This window comes from Cydia fagiglandana, chromosome 20, assembly GCF_963556715.1.
Source record: "Cydia fagiglandana chromosome 20, ilCydFagi1.1, whole genome shotgun sequence".
Taxonomy (NCBI): domain Eukaryota; kingdom Metazoa; phylum Arthropoda; class Insecta; order Lepidoptera; family Tortricidae; genus Cydia; species Cydia fagiglandana.
In genome coordinates, this window is record NC_085951.1 from 7,031,299 (window position 1) to 7,044,457 (window position 13,159).

At 36.7% G+C, this 13,159-nt stretch overlaps 3 protein-coding genes across 4 annotated transcripts in view; 1 reads left to right on the top strand and 2 right to left on the bottom strand.

The window, feature by feature from the left end:
• Nucleotides 1-13,159, bottom strand: part of LOC134674577 (flotillin-2) — a 352,073-nt gene that overhangs the window by 152,581 nt on the left and 186,333 nt on the right. The window lies entirely within an intron of this gene.
• Nucleotides 1-13,159, bottom strand: part of LOC134674549 (uncharacterized) — a 420,725-nt gene that overhangs the window by 70,418 nt on the left and 337,148 nt on the right. The gene's annotated exons all lie outside the window — the stretch shown is intronic.
• Nucleotides 1-13,159, top strand: part of LOC134674568 (uncharacterized) — a 45,509-nt gene that overhangs the window by 8,928 nt on the left and 23,422 nt on the right. The window contains exon 1 of one of the 2 annotated variants that reach the window (XM_063532683.1): nt 6,941-7,096. The exons of the other annotated variant lie outside the window; for it this stretch is intronic. The gene's annotated coding sequence lies outside the window, so the exon portion shown is untranslated. Of the gene's footprint in view, nt 1-6,940; nt 7,097-13,159 lie in introns of those variants that run through there. 2 annotated transcript variants of the gene reach the window in all.

Consider the following 13,159-nt stretch of genomic DNA (forward strand, 5'->3'; position numbering starts at 1 on the left):
GATTAAATAGTATTGAATATAGAAAACCTTGCTTATTTTTCTATTTTCTTTAAATAAACTCGCTATTTTCAAGTGTTTCTTCACTCAGAGATTATTTTCGCTATTTCTTCACTCAGAGATTTATGTTTAACAAAACCGAGAAAAAGTATCTACTCATGTGCTAGGTTTTTTTTTCATAGTTTCGTTCACTGTAGAAAAATACACGTGAGGTTTCCTTCATACCCCCCTCCCCCAACGTGATCTATCGTGATTTTTTCGTGACCCCCCCCACCCCTGTCGAACCTCGCGTGATTTGTGCACAACCCCTAAATGTGTTCACTCTTATTCAAATAAATGACATAAGTGATCATTCCGGCTGATTTTGACCATGTGACCAACCACTTCGACTCCTAGTGAGCTCGGCACACGTGCGCCCGAAATAACAAGAGCGTAGGTAATACATAATAATATGACATTAGAGTCATAATACTCATAACTACATACCACATCGTTGATCGTTTTATAGAGTCACGCAAGACATTCTTACCTGAAATCAAACATAACTGTATAAAAATCTCATAAATTACCGAGATAATATTCAAGACGTAATAGATAATTGTACGTGTACGCATTGCGTGAGCTATGTGGGTGGTAATATGATGCGGTAGATATGTAAACAAGAAATGCGGACTCATAGAATCAGGAAGTATCTTACCGATGCGTTATCCGACTTGAAACCGACTCCTTTCTTTTACAACGATGCATGGCGCATGGCGTAATAGCTTCCTGATAATAGTAGGAGGCCGAAGTCTATGGGGTTTTAGGTTTCGGCCTCCTATTATTGTGCATGCAAGTTCTTGAACAGTCTAAATAGGGCTTAAAATAAGACGTGTGTCTTTGTGTCATCTGTAGTAGTGGTATGTGTGTGTGTGTGTGTGTGTACACATACCCTTACTACAGACACAAAGCGCCGGGCACACGTATTATTCCTTCGAATTAGAAATATTACACCTGTGGCGTCGCCCTGACGGATAGATGTGGAGAACATGAGTTATCTGACAGTTTACAACTCAAATAGTAAGAGTAAAGTCATCCTCTTACCCCCTTATTCATAAACGTTTACTAAAGTTAACAAGCCGATAATAATCGTTTGTCCCTTTCTGACGTATTGGTATAATGGAAAGGGACAAACGATTATTATCGGCTTGTCAACTTTAGAAAACGTTTATGAATAAGGGGGTTAAAGTTTATAAGCTTCCCACCCCGTGCGTTGTCGTCGCTTTTCTTTACCCTACCACGTACTTCGCCAATATTAATCAAGAGTCATAAAAAATGATATAATTTATTCCCTGCCTGTCAACCTTGCTGGTGGTTAAAGCTAAGTCTTTGGCCTTTTGGTATGTGTATGTACGCTTAATATACTTATAAGTTATACCTATTATTTTAAGGTGATGTGATGCCTAACGTAATTCGAACGCAGCTCTTCTTAGACATAAGAAGAAGTAAATATACATATATACAACAGGCGGTCTTATCGCTAAAGAGCGATCTCTTCCACACAACCTTTGGGTAACAGAAACACATTCTTACTAATGACTTTTGGTCTAACCTTCGAGAGCAGGACACACTTTGCGGCGTATCAATTTATTATGAATGATGCAACTAAACCCGATTGAATATTGATCAGGTTAGGAAGTGTGTCAATTATGATTAAATCGTTATCGGTGACCCGTCGTAGTTTTATACGCAAAACTCAAGGTCGGTAGAGGCCGTAAGATGTTTTTAGTCGACAAACGCTAATCGAAAATTATAAACTGTGTCGGAAGGACATATACGACCACAAGTCATGCCACGTAATCTTTTCCAAAAAATAAAGCTTCGTTTGGCGATTTTTTAAACAATTCTCCTAAGGCTAGACGCCAAAGCGAGGTTAGGTTTCGACTAAGAAAGTCTTATTGGTGAAACAATTGCTACACAATGTACAGTCGACAGCAGATATATCGGAGCGGCTAAGGCGCTCTCAAATATCTGAACACGCTTCTATTGTCCGGGCGTTAGAGTGCGTGTTCAGATATTGTGAACACCTTGGCCGCTGATAATTAATGGCGAGTGTACAATTAACCTAGAGTCCAATTAATTAATTATCAGTTGTTAACGGGGTCTTTTAAATATTTCTATTTAATTAACTACCCACACTCAAAAGTTCAAACCTATGTGAAGTTACAAGATACTTAACTAGCTTTTTCCAACAAACGACTTTTGTCGTGCTTGTTGGTGGAGCTATTTCCATGTAGGTACAGTCATCAAAATGATTAGCCTATTATTTTTTATTCGCTTAGCACCCCTATTAGCTTAGCTTAGTAGCCTATTTCTATTCGCTTAGCACCCCTGCGTATAACTCTGCGTATTAACTTGTATGTGGTTTTGCTGACTGTACCTTACTGGACCTATTTATTAACAGCCTAAACTTTACGTTATATAAGTAATTGAACGTTGTTATTCATTAAAATCATCCACATTCACGGAATTCGAGCACAACCTAACCTAACCTAACACTTAAGATTATATTACAAAATGCAAAAATTATTCATATAATTTTCATAATCAATAGGTCATCTAATTCTGGCCGCCAATACGCAAGTTCAATAAGCATAGACACGCATTTCCATATCGATTGCACAATCGATCGCAACGGAGCATCGATCTTTCTCTGATTTCTCGACGGAGCGCGACGCGAACGAAGGAACTCCGCACACGCAATATTATGCGATAATTTAATGGCAAAAAGTAATAAAAGAGTAATCAGGTTGTGACATACCCGACGAGTAACGGACAGGAATAAAGAATACCTGCGGATGCGGATTGCGGATTAAGAATTCAACATAGTATGTATTAACAAAAAAAAATGGCGGGACGACTTGGATGCGTTCCAGCGGGATTGGCGGGACCTTGCTCAGCACAGAGAGGATTTGAAAGGGATAGAGAAGGCCTTTGCCCATCAGTGGGATGTGGATGTGGGGTAAAAAAAGGTATTACCAGATCTGATTTCTCATTTTTCGGGACCCACAATGATTCCCTTTTGGGGTGCGAAAAATGTACAAATACTTGCATAGTTCAAACTGAATTTGATTTTCGGAAACTGACTTTTTAACTTAGGCTTTATACTATATTTTAAATACAATCTATGATATAAAGGAAGGATTTAATATTTTTCCAAATTAAAGATTTTTTTACTTTCTGTCATCAACGCCATCTATGGTTACGACGCAGAACAATAAACGCGACCAAACTAACGATCCACACACAAGCTGCAAGAAGTTAATCTTCTATTACATCGCGAAAAACTACGTTGGCAAACTTCGGCTACTCGACAACAGATGGCAGCACATACACCACAAGTCGTCAAAATAGAGTACGATTCAACTCGTCGGAATAACTTAATTAGCTTAAAGTAAGGAATAAACGAAAATTTCTGCTATTTGAAATGATGCAATACTTATAAATACATACATACAAAAAAAAACACCAAAAAAGTACAACATTCTACGTATTATTTATTTACAAATTAGCAAACAACGACTAGTCGATAGCAGATGACAGCACATATACCAATTTAGTTTGGTTATTAATACGACAAGGATATTGTAGTCGATGACTTGATATATATGTTGTTAAATGAGTTTTTTTTTTTTGTTAATTGGTAATAAAAATGTAAGAAGGTACATACGGATAAATAAATACACGATCAATAAGTAAATTACAACATTCCTCAATAGATGGCAGTAGTTGCCTCTACGTTTAGTACATCTATTACTATTATTGACTATTATTATGTCTTACATCTTATGAAACCACAACACATTCATTAATATTTTAAATTGCGACATGGCGATATATAGAGATATTGAATCGTTAAGTTTTACACATCTGTCATATTTGTAGGCGGTGAGTTTTTATAAACAATTCATGCATTCATTCATTTGGTTAATCTTAAAGTATAGATACTTATCTATAAACATTTAAATAATTCGTGAACTACAAATACAAGAACTATTTCATACAAGAAAAAAATAAAATTGGGCTTTAAAGCTAGAATAAGGCAACTACATAGTATACGTGGCGCCATCTACCGTTCGATAGTAAATGTTCTTACAAAATTAACGATGAGACCGCGGACCGGATTGTATTGTGCCAGTAGGACAAAGCAGAGTGATTTAAGTGTTTTCTTATTTATTAAAACATTTACCTCTGTCATCGACTGGCTCAGGGTTTCCGTAACATATTTAAGTACCGCTTTTGTTTTGTCAATTGTAATAATTCCAAGCAGCTCCGTATATTTAAAGCTGTCTGGAGTTAAAATTCTAATTGCAATTCGAGGATTTATAAATCAACATCAAGTTGTAAAATCATTACGTAATTGACGAAAATTAAGTTAGTAACTGAACACACGTGGTGCCATCTGCCGACGAGTAGTTAAACCAACGCAAAAACGAAATATTTATTGTAGAAATTAAATGTATACCTTTAACTAAACTAGGGTCTGGCCGAGACTTCCTCTGCGTTGAATGATAGATTATCGATAAAAATTATCCTATGTCCATCCCTGGGAGTTCAACTATATCCATACCTTTACATCTAAATCCGTTATGCGGTTTAAGTTCTTATGCTTGAACAAGAGGTGACAGACAGACAGCCAGAGCTTTTCTTCGTCTTCTCAAGTACAGCAATTGTAGATTCATTCATTCATTAGCCTGTCACATCAATAAGATGATGGTTTAAACAGCGTCTATATTAAGAGTGCGGCACTTCCGCAAATGACTATTAAGCCCAATGCGAGAGATTGTAGATTACTTTGAAGATAATACGTTTAGTTTTCATTAAATGACTATAGATTTAATTTTTAAAGACATCTCAAAATGAAAAATGATTTGTCAACGTAGTAACCTGTAACTACTCGTATCCTACTACCTTGGGCCATCTTGTAAGATACTATACTCCTGAGTACCTGAGGCCCATTATAAAGGATTTAATTCCAATCGAATTTTGAAATAAAATGGAATACAAGGTTCCAAATTCAAAACTGCAGTACAACAACAACACAAACAACAACACGACACAACAACAACTACAAGGGGGACTCAGGAGGATATAGGTGCTTTATATAGTACCCCGTTATACCTTTTAAAACAATATAGGTACCTAATATAATAACATGACAGTAACATATAATTTCACATTCTCGAAGGAAAAACAAGCCTAATTAGCTCCGAATTACTCAACGACCAATTAGAGTCGGACCACGGTAAGTTTTCATGCCAAGTGTTACGTCGAGCATGTTCGAGTAGTTTATAGGGAGGGATATATAATTATGTATGAATTCTTACTGCCAAGTTGGTGCAAAGTTAGCGAGGACAGAGTCTAGACGGCCCCGCCTGAGTGACGGATAATTGCACATACATGTATTTTATCGCATGTATCTTCGACGTCTATTCGCATTAACTGTCATTAAAATGACGTTTTATGAGAACAGAGAGAAAGCAGGGGCCATTATGCTATACAAAGGTAGTACAGTTCCCTTCTTGAGTTATTAATGATATGCCATACCATGATTAATCCCTTCCCCCCCTGATGATTTATCCCTTAAAGGGATAAGTTCGCTTTTGTACTGCCTATCCTGTGCCATAAATTTGTGTTTTGTACAATAAAGAGTTTATACATACATACATACATTAATATTGACATGTACCTACAGCCTCCACTCCGTTTAAGAAGATTCTGAAGGGATCAGGCCAATGACGATTTAGCGGAAAGACGCATTAATTGTCGAAAAATTGGTTAAAACACAACATGTTGCAGAGACCACAATGGTCCAAATTTTCAAAATTCGGTAGCAACCCCTAAAACGTAATTGAAAATTTTGAAAAAAAATCCACATTTGTTTTTTAGTGAAAGAGAACAATTTAAGGGGGGTGAGACATAGAAAATTTCAATTTCGACGAAATAAGCAACACCCTAATATGTATTGCATTAGTTACCGGTCTTTCTTAAGCCAATTGCCCAATTCCAGCTAAATTAGATACCAACAATTACGAGTAAAACTCGCGCACCGAGGGTTGTGTACTTTTTAGTATTTGTTGTTATAGGTAGCGGCAACAGAAATACATCATCTGTGATAATTTCAACTGTCTAAGCTATCACGGTTTATGAGATCCAGCCTGGGGACAAACAGACAGACAAACAGACAGAGTGGGTCTTTGGATACGGAACCCTAAAAATGGTGTGCCCATTTTGAAGACAGCTTACTTAGAACAGACAGCTTAAGTTGCATTCGATAATTGTCCGTGAATGTAAAGATTGATGTTACACGCTTTTACAAAGACAAATGCCATGGAAAAATTAAGTCAAAAACTAAAAAAAAAATCAAAACAAATATGTAAGTATATTCTGAGAGTTATTGAGGTAAAACTTAAAACCCACCGCGACGGCCATATCTTCCGTCGCAAGTTTCAGGCGGGGCGCCACATCTTTTGTTCCCTTCTTATATCCTGGCTTTAGGCCCCCTCTTCACCTAATTCACTAAAATTCAGTCACTTATGACTTTAAAACAAGGGGTCACTTCAAACGTTACTATCACGATAAGAGATGCAGTTTTTATGTTTTTTTAAGACCATATTCACCAGTTCCTCTTTGCACCCTTTGGGTACAGAACTATATGAAGCTTACGTGACACCTGCCAGGTGATTCCAAAATCAAACTCGGAATAAATAATCGACGTGCAACTCTCTATTGGTATCTGTGCCGGCCGGCGGCACTCGCATTGGACCAAAGCGCGACCGCGCACGCGCTCTCCGGAACACTCGAACTTTCTATCGACGCATTCGGAATTCAAAAACTACTTATTAAAAACAAAAATAAACTGTTTTCATCGCCTGTGACATTTTTCGAAATTCGAACTAGGCGTTTTTTTATGGGACTTATAAAAGTGAATGCATAGAAATTTGGTGAAACGAAAGTGAATATTGGATAGTGGCATGCGATAAATTTGGTTTCGATCGAGACATTGCTCTCACGATTTTAGTTCCGGTCTTTAATTATTGGATGTAACAATGGACGCCAGGTAGGTGATACCGTTTGATTCATAATTATGCTCTATCAGCTGTTTCATGAGACCATACTTTGCCGATTCTATCGTACTTATTAACAAGTATATGTTTCGAAATACATACATATGGACCTTCAACAACTGGCTCCTGAAGTCTCAAGAAATATAAACAGATTAGAATTAGCCCAAAAAAAGCCTGCAACGATTTTAATATTAGCATACGCAGTGCAAGTGTTATTTATACGCCACAAATTTATAGAAGATTCACAAGTAACACTTGCACAGCGTGTGCTATTAGAATCGTTGCAGACTTGTCGTGGTCAAACTCTAGAATAAAATACACTTGTGCCAGTTCTCTTGAATCAACCTGTGACATCCACTGTACTCGTAGGTACTCGTATACCGCAGGTAGATAATAAGAATAGACATAATGATGGCGGTTAAAATGAAGCAATTTGGTTTGTAACAATGCAATTGCATCAATGTACTCACAATAAGCAGGTAGAGTTGATCCGAGAAAAGTCTACAATGATTTTTATAGCACACGCAGTGCAAGTGTTACCTATTCAAACTCGTATAACATTATGACGTATAAACAACACTTGCACTGCGTGTGCTATCAAAATCGTTGCAGACTTATCTTGGTCTAACTCTACGTACTTTCACAATTTATGTGCGTTCCTTTACAACTCACGCAATGAATTCTTCAAATTTTATCCAAAATAATCTTTAGTATCGCGAAATGCTGACTCAAGCCATTAATATAAGAGTCATTTTCTTAATAATGGCAGGATCACTTTTAAAATGTATGAAAGCTTTATAAGGTGTTTATAAAGAAGCTTCAGCCACACAAAAGTATAACGGTTCGGACCAGTTTAATCTAGTTTCTCCATGTGCTAGATAAGTTAAACATAATTCGTGATATAGTGATGCATTAATAATATTAATATTTATCGCATTAGGTAAATATTGTAAATAACAATAATTTCCTAATTACGCGTAATTACTACATATAGTAATGATTGCCCAATTTGGAAATATCATTAAACTCATAACAGGTACTCATATTAGCTAATAAAATATAATGTAGAAGATGAAGTAGATGTAGGGGTATAGTAAGAAATTCAATCATAAAGTTTTGTAGGTAAGTAACTTATCTTTCGAAAAGGTGTTAGCAATTAGCAACTGATAATAAAAGTACGTAATAAAAATGAGTTAAGAATTTATGGTTTTGAATTTGATACTACAACCAAGGGTAATAAATTCAAATTCGAATTCAATTTTTTTTATTTCATGTGATTTAGGTACACAGATAGCAATACACAACAATAAACAATAAACTTACAAGAATTACACATAAACATTAAAATGGACACAAGACGAACGCATAACAACGCATGTAACAATTTTGTAGTCTTTAAAACTATGGGTACAGCAAGCTTGAAGTTGTTATACTTAATAAAATTAGTTTTTGTACTTTTGCGTTTGCTGGAACCAATGCTATTTACTATGCATTTAATCTTTTTACTATGTCATGATGTCAAATATACTGAACATTTGAACAATTTTTAAGTCAGTATACTTAGGTAAGTATTATGCCTCCATAGCGCAAAAAAACTACTCATTAAGAAATTTCTGAACATGAGTAGCCTAAATTTCCGATGCACTCAATATATTTTTTGCACTTTCGAACATGATCCTTTCGTAAATTTATCCAGTTCGACCTACATATAGGCAGCATCTTGCTGAATATGGCCAAAGGTTCAAAACACCCTTTAAACAAGACAAATTAACCCTGTATTGAAATCATTATCAGGGAACATATAATAACAATTTCCAATGGCCCGGAACCTCGCCTACGTGACTGTCAGTACACACGAGCCAGTGCAGGCAAGCTTTCGTTCATACATAGCTACTCATTCGCATATGTAGACTCACGCCTTTCTCCGGGTGGTCGAACATGTCCTCTTAGAATGACCAATCGCGACACAACGAAGCAGATAATTATAAAATGTCCAACCGGAAAAGTTAAGGATTCCCGCTGATCATCGGTCAAAAACCGCAACACACTCATAAGATATCCAAGCAGTTTTGCAGAGAAAGGTCATGCTTCAAATTCGCAAAGTCAATATCCATATGTTAACGACTCAAAATCAATGTGAACCTGAACCTAATTCACAATAAGTTAAACTGTATAGTGTATGTATGATATTGATATATTTATGTACAGTCAACCAACGGCAGCGCTAAAACATTAAATTACTTTAACCCTTTAACAAAAAGATGATGGTATAGATAGTGGTATTTGCCATATTATAATCTAAGCGTGCCGTATAGATGGTTAAAAATATAACGTTTTATTAATTTATTTGAAGGGCCAAGGATGCCATTAGTCTGTACTAAGCATCCTCAAGCCATAAGCATCCCAACTTACCGGTTATTCCGGATTCCTTGCTTGCCTTACTTCCCGAATAGATCGGTATTCAAAACATTAAAAAAAGGTCTGTGCGTACCATTATGCCGACTGTTTATGTGCTAGTCATATCAATAATTGCGTCTCTTAATGTCCGCAAGACAAGAACCAATGCGATTGATCGTGTTGAAGACAAAATCGGGTGATGAAGATACATTTTTGATGTTTTTAAAAGTAATTATTTAATTTACGCAAAGCATAGGTATTATTTCACACACATAATGTAGGTTCCTTCCTTTCTGTTGATCATCAATAGATACTATAATACTGACAAAGGTCAAGTTACCAAATATCAAATCAGAACAACCATTTTTGTTAAAATTCTATTATTCAATTGCAATATAACAGGGTAATTGTCGATTAGATTGTTTTGCGAGATAACATCTAAATGCAACCTTCAAGGGTAGAATTACAATGTTTTCACTCGAGATCGAGATTAATCTACGCACACGCAAAACCTATATAACTAATTATCATTTTATATTCTAAGTACAGTGTTATAATTAAAATGTTCGATTTCCGTTCGTGTCTATAATAGTCATCTTGAGCACGAGATGCGTACCCAATGCTCATATTTAATCTAATTGGCACTTCCCGTGTTTGTCTTTGAGCGTTGCAAAATCTGCATAACAACAGGCTAACTATAAGGCACCATTACCGTGATGACGGATCCGAGACAGCTTTGAATGCCATTTCGTCACGCTACGTCGTCCCCGAAGTCGCTTAAGCGAATAATTTATTAAAATTGCATGCACTTAAGCTATGCTTTGTGGTTGCTAGTGACCCCTATATGCATTTACTTTGATTGTGCTGGAATCTTCGTGGTCAATTCCGTCATCAATGACTGTGATGTGATGATACAAACATCTATTTATCTTCAAATAATCTACGACTACGACTACGTCTATGATACGTCTTTCCTTAATGTTTTTGTGTCTGTTACTGTACCATAGACTAATAACTTAATAAGGTTGAAAACTTGTGAAAAAACTCTTTTTCTTGGATAAATATAGTTAAGTACCTAATCATAATCACGTAACAGATTCAGAGGCAGAATTAAAGACACAGAAATGCATAGGAATGTTAACAAACCGGAAGAAAGACCTAATGTTAGCGTCTCTTGCTTGCTGACGATACTTTCACTACAATATTATTGCGGTAGCAGATAAGTGTACACAAAACCATAATGCATTACGCCACGTTTTAGAACCAAGAGAAAATCGTCCTGCCGTTACATCATTTAATATTAATTACACTTTCGTAAGACATAATTGTCGGCGTGGTGTTACATACCTATCAGTAAGGGTTCAAATCGGTAGTGCAACGGCACCTAAAATGCAGCGATAGAAATTGAGAGTGACGATCATAATTTGCGGTTACGCCACGGCTAGCTAAACACAGAGTCCACAAAACAACCGAGCAATCCTCAGCTTTCCCTACGTGGGTTGACAAGAGCAAAGAGCAAATCGATCACTTACGTCAACCTTAGAAGGCTGCGGGACTTGCAACGAATAATAAACTCTATGACGTTGACAATAGGGGAAAGAGAGGCGAAGTAATTGTTTGTAAGAGACAAGGTGTATCACATTGCACGTAGGCATTCCGAATCGAAGCCACCGACCTACTTGGGACAGCGGCGGGGTATTCCGTGTTGGCCATGAATTTAATAGTAGTGAATGAGGGAGTAATTAGGTAAACTTGACACAGATATTACGCGACTGGATCTATTAGGCCGGGTCAAGCGAGTCGCCTTCAAACCCAACATTACTTTCATAGCAAACGATAACCATTCAAATTTATCAATAGTTATTTTCATTTACAAAAATTTACTACAAGAAGCTTAATAGTCAATAGATACTTCAATAGTTAATGTTTGATTGTTTGGTTTTGTCTTTGTACCTATTATATAAGAACCTTAAGGAGGTTACAATTAACATATTTTGCAGCAATCTCGGCGCATGAATAAAATTTAGTTTAATTGATTATTCAGGTGCCGTCTGGCCGCGTTGATAAGAATACGGTAAATCGACATAGATATTGGTCAACAAGTCTCGTGCTAGGCCAAATATAACCTTCAATGAGTAAAGTAAATTGATAAACTTCATTATTTTACGAATATTGCGTCGATTCAATATGTTATTGTTGTCCAGTACAAACAAAAACACTCTTAACTGTGTTATTACAAAAGGCATAAGGTCCACCGATGGAAAGTTAACAGTGTGGGCGATGGACCGATGGTATATATAAAGGAATAAGTTAACGATCTATTTCATGTGTGGCTTGAAATGACTACTAACTGAGCAGGAAGCTGGAATGTTATATGTCATTTACCGTGAGCAGACTAATAAGCGGTTAGCATTCAAGTCTGACAGATCACATAGCTTGGAGACTTATTTGTTTATTGGTCACACAACCAACACTTACGATCGTAATGTCCTCATTGAGTATGCTGAAGATAAGCTGCCGATAGCTGAGCAGAATGGCACACATGACTTCGATTGCGATATATGTGACACCTCCTAGCGAGCCTGAATAAAGGTTGCTCGTTATAAAGTGTATGGTATGTAATTGTGTAATCAATTATTGCATCTTATCTAACAGTTGCGTTCATCAACGGACTTTGCTAATCAGCAAGCCTACTCGTATTATGGATGGTTTAATCCACGTGACAAAATATCCATCACATTTTAACAGAGCGCGATTGAAAGTGACGGACACCGTTTTATCGTTTTACGCTGTCTCGTAGATAAAAACGACCATTATATCCGGGTAGAAGTTTTACAGCACTAAATTCATTTGTTTATTGAGACGCACTTTAAAGTAGCTTTACTTATGAGTATCCAAAGATTCTAAGATCTCTTCACTTATTGTATTCTATAATTTTCCCACTGCTATTTGGTGGTTAGCTGACACAATCATCGGGTCAAGGCGGCATTAGAGACACGATCTTGAGCAATACCGCTGTGAATCTTCACTAGTTCCTTTCTCTGTTGGGTGTATCAATAAATGTCACCGTGACCTTGGGCTGTAGCCAAGGTGACTAGTATATCAACAAACGCCATTTGGAAAGTAAAATGTACCAAGATGACTGATGCAAGGAAAGGTGATGTGATCATTCCCATAATTTTCCATAGTTTCGTTTGGTGGCTATACATACAAGATACTCCTGTTTGGGGTTCCAGCCGTTCCAGGTGTGTGTATTTTATTTGCATCTGTAACTAAGCTAATTTATGTTGAACTGTATAGTGTATGTTTCGAAACTCTAGTACCTAAAAAAATTAGGTAGAACGAAGCAAGCTAACAATCGAAAAATATGGCGTTTAATTGTAACTAAAAAAATGCTTGAACATCTTGCATTGCAGCAATAAGTTGTCGCGTGAACAAATACACGTTAGTTTGTCTACGATCTTACCGTATATGTATAAACATGGACTGCAAAAAATTACGCCACCTTAGGTTAGGTAGTCTACGTGTTTGTGGAGCCGTCGGGTCGGAAGCATTCTTTAACTGTTTCTCAATACTGTTAACCCACAAACATTTCTAGAGTTAGACCAAGAAAGTCTGCAACGATTTTGATAGCATACGCAGTGCAAGTGTTATTTTAA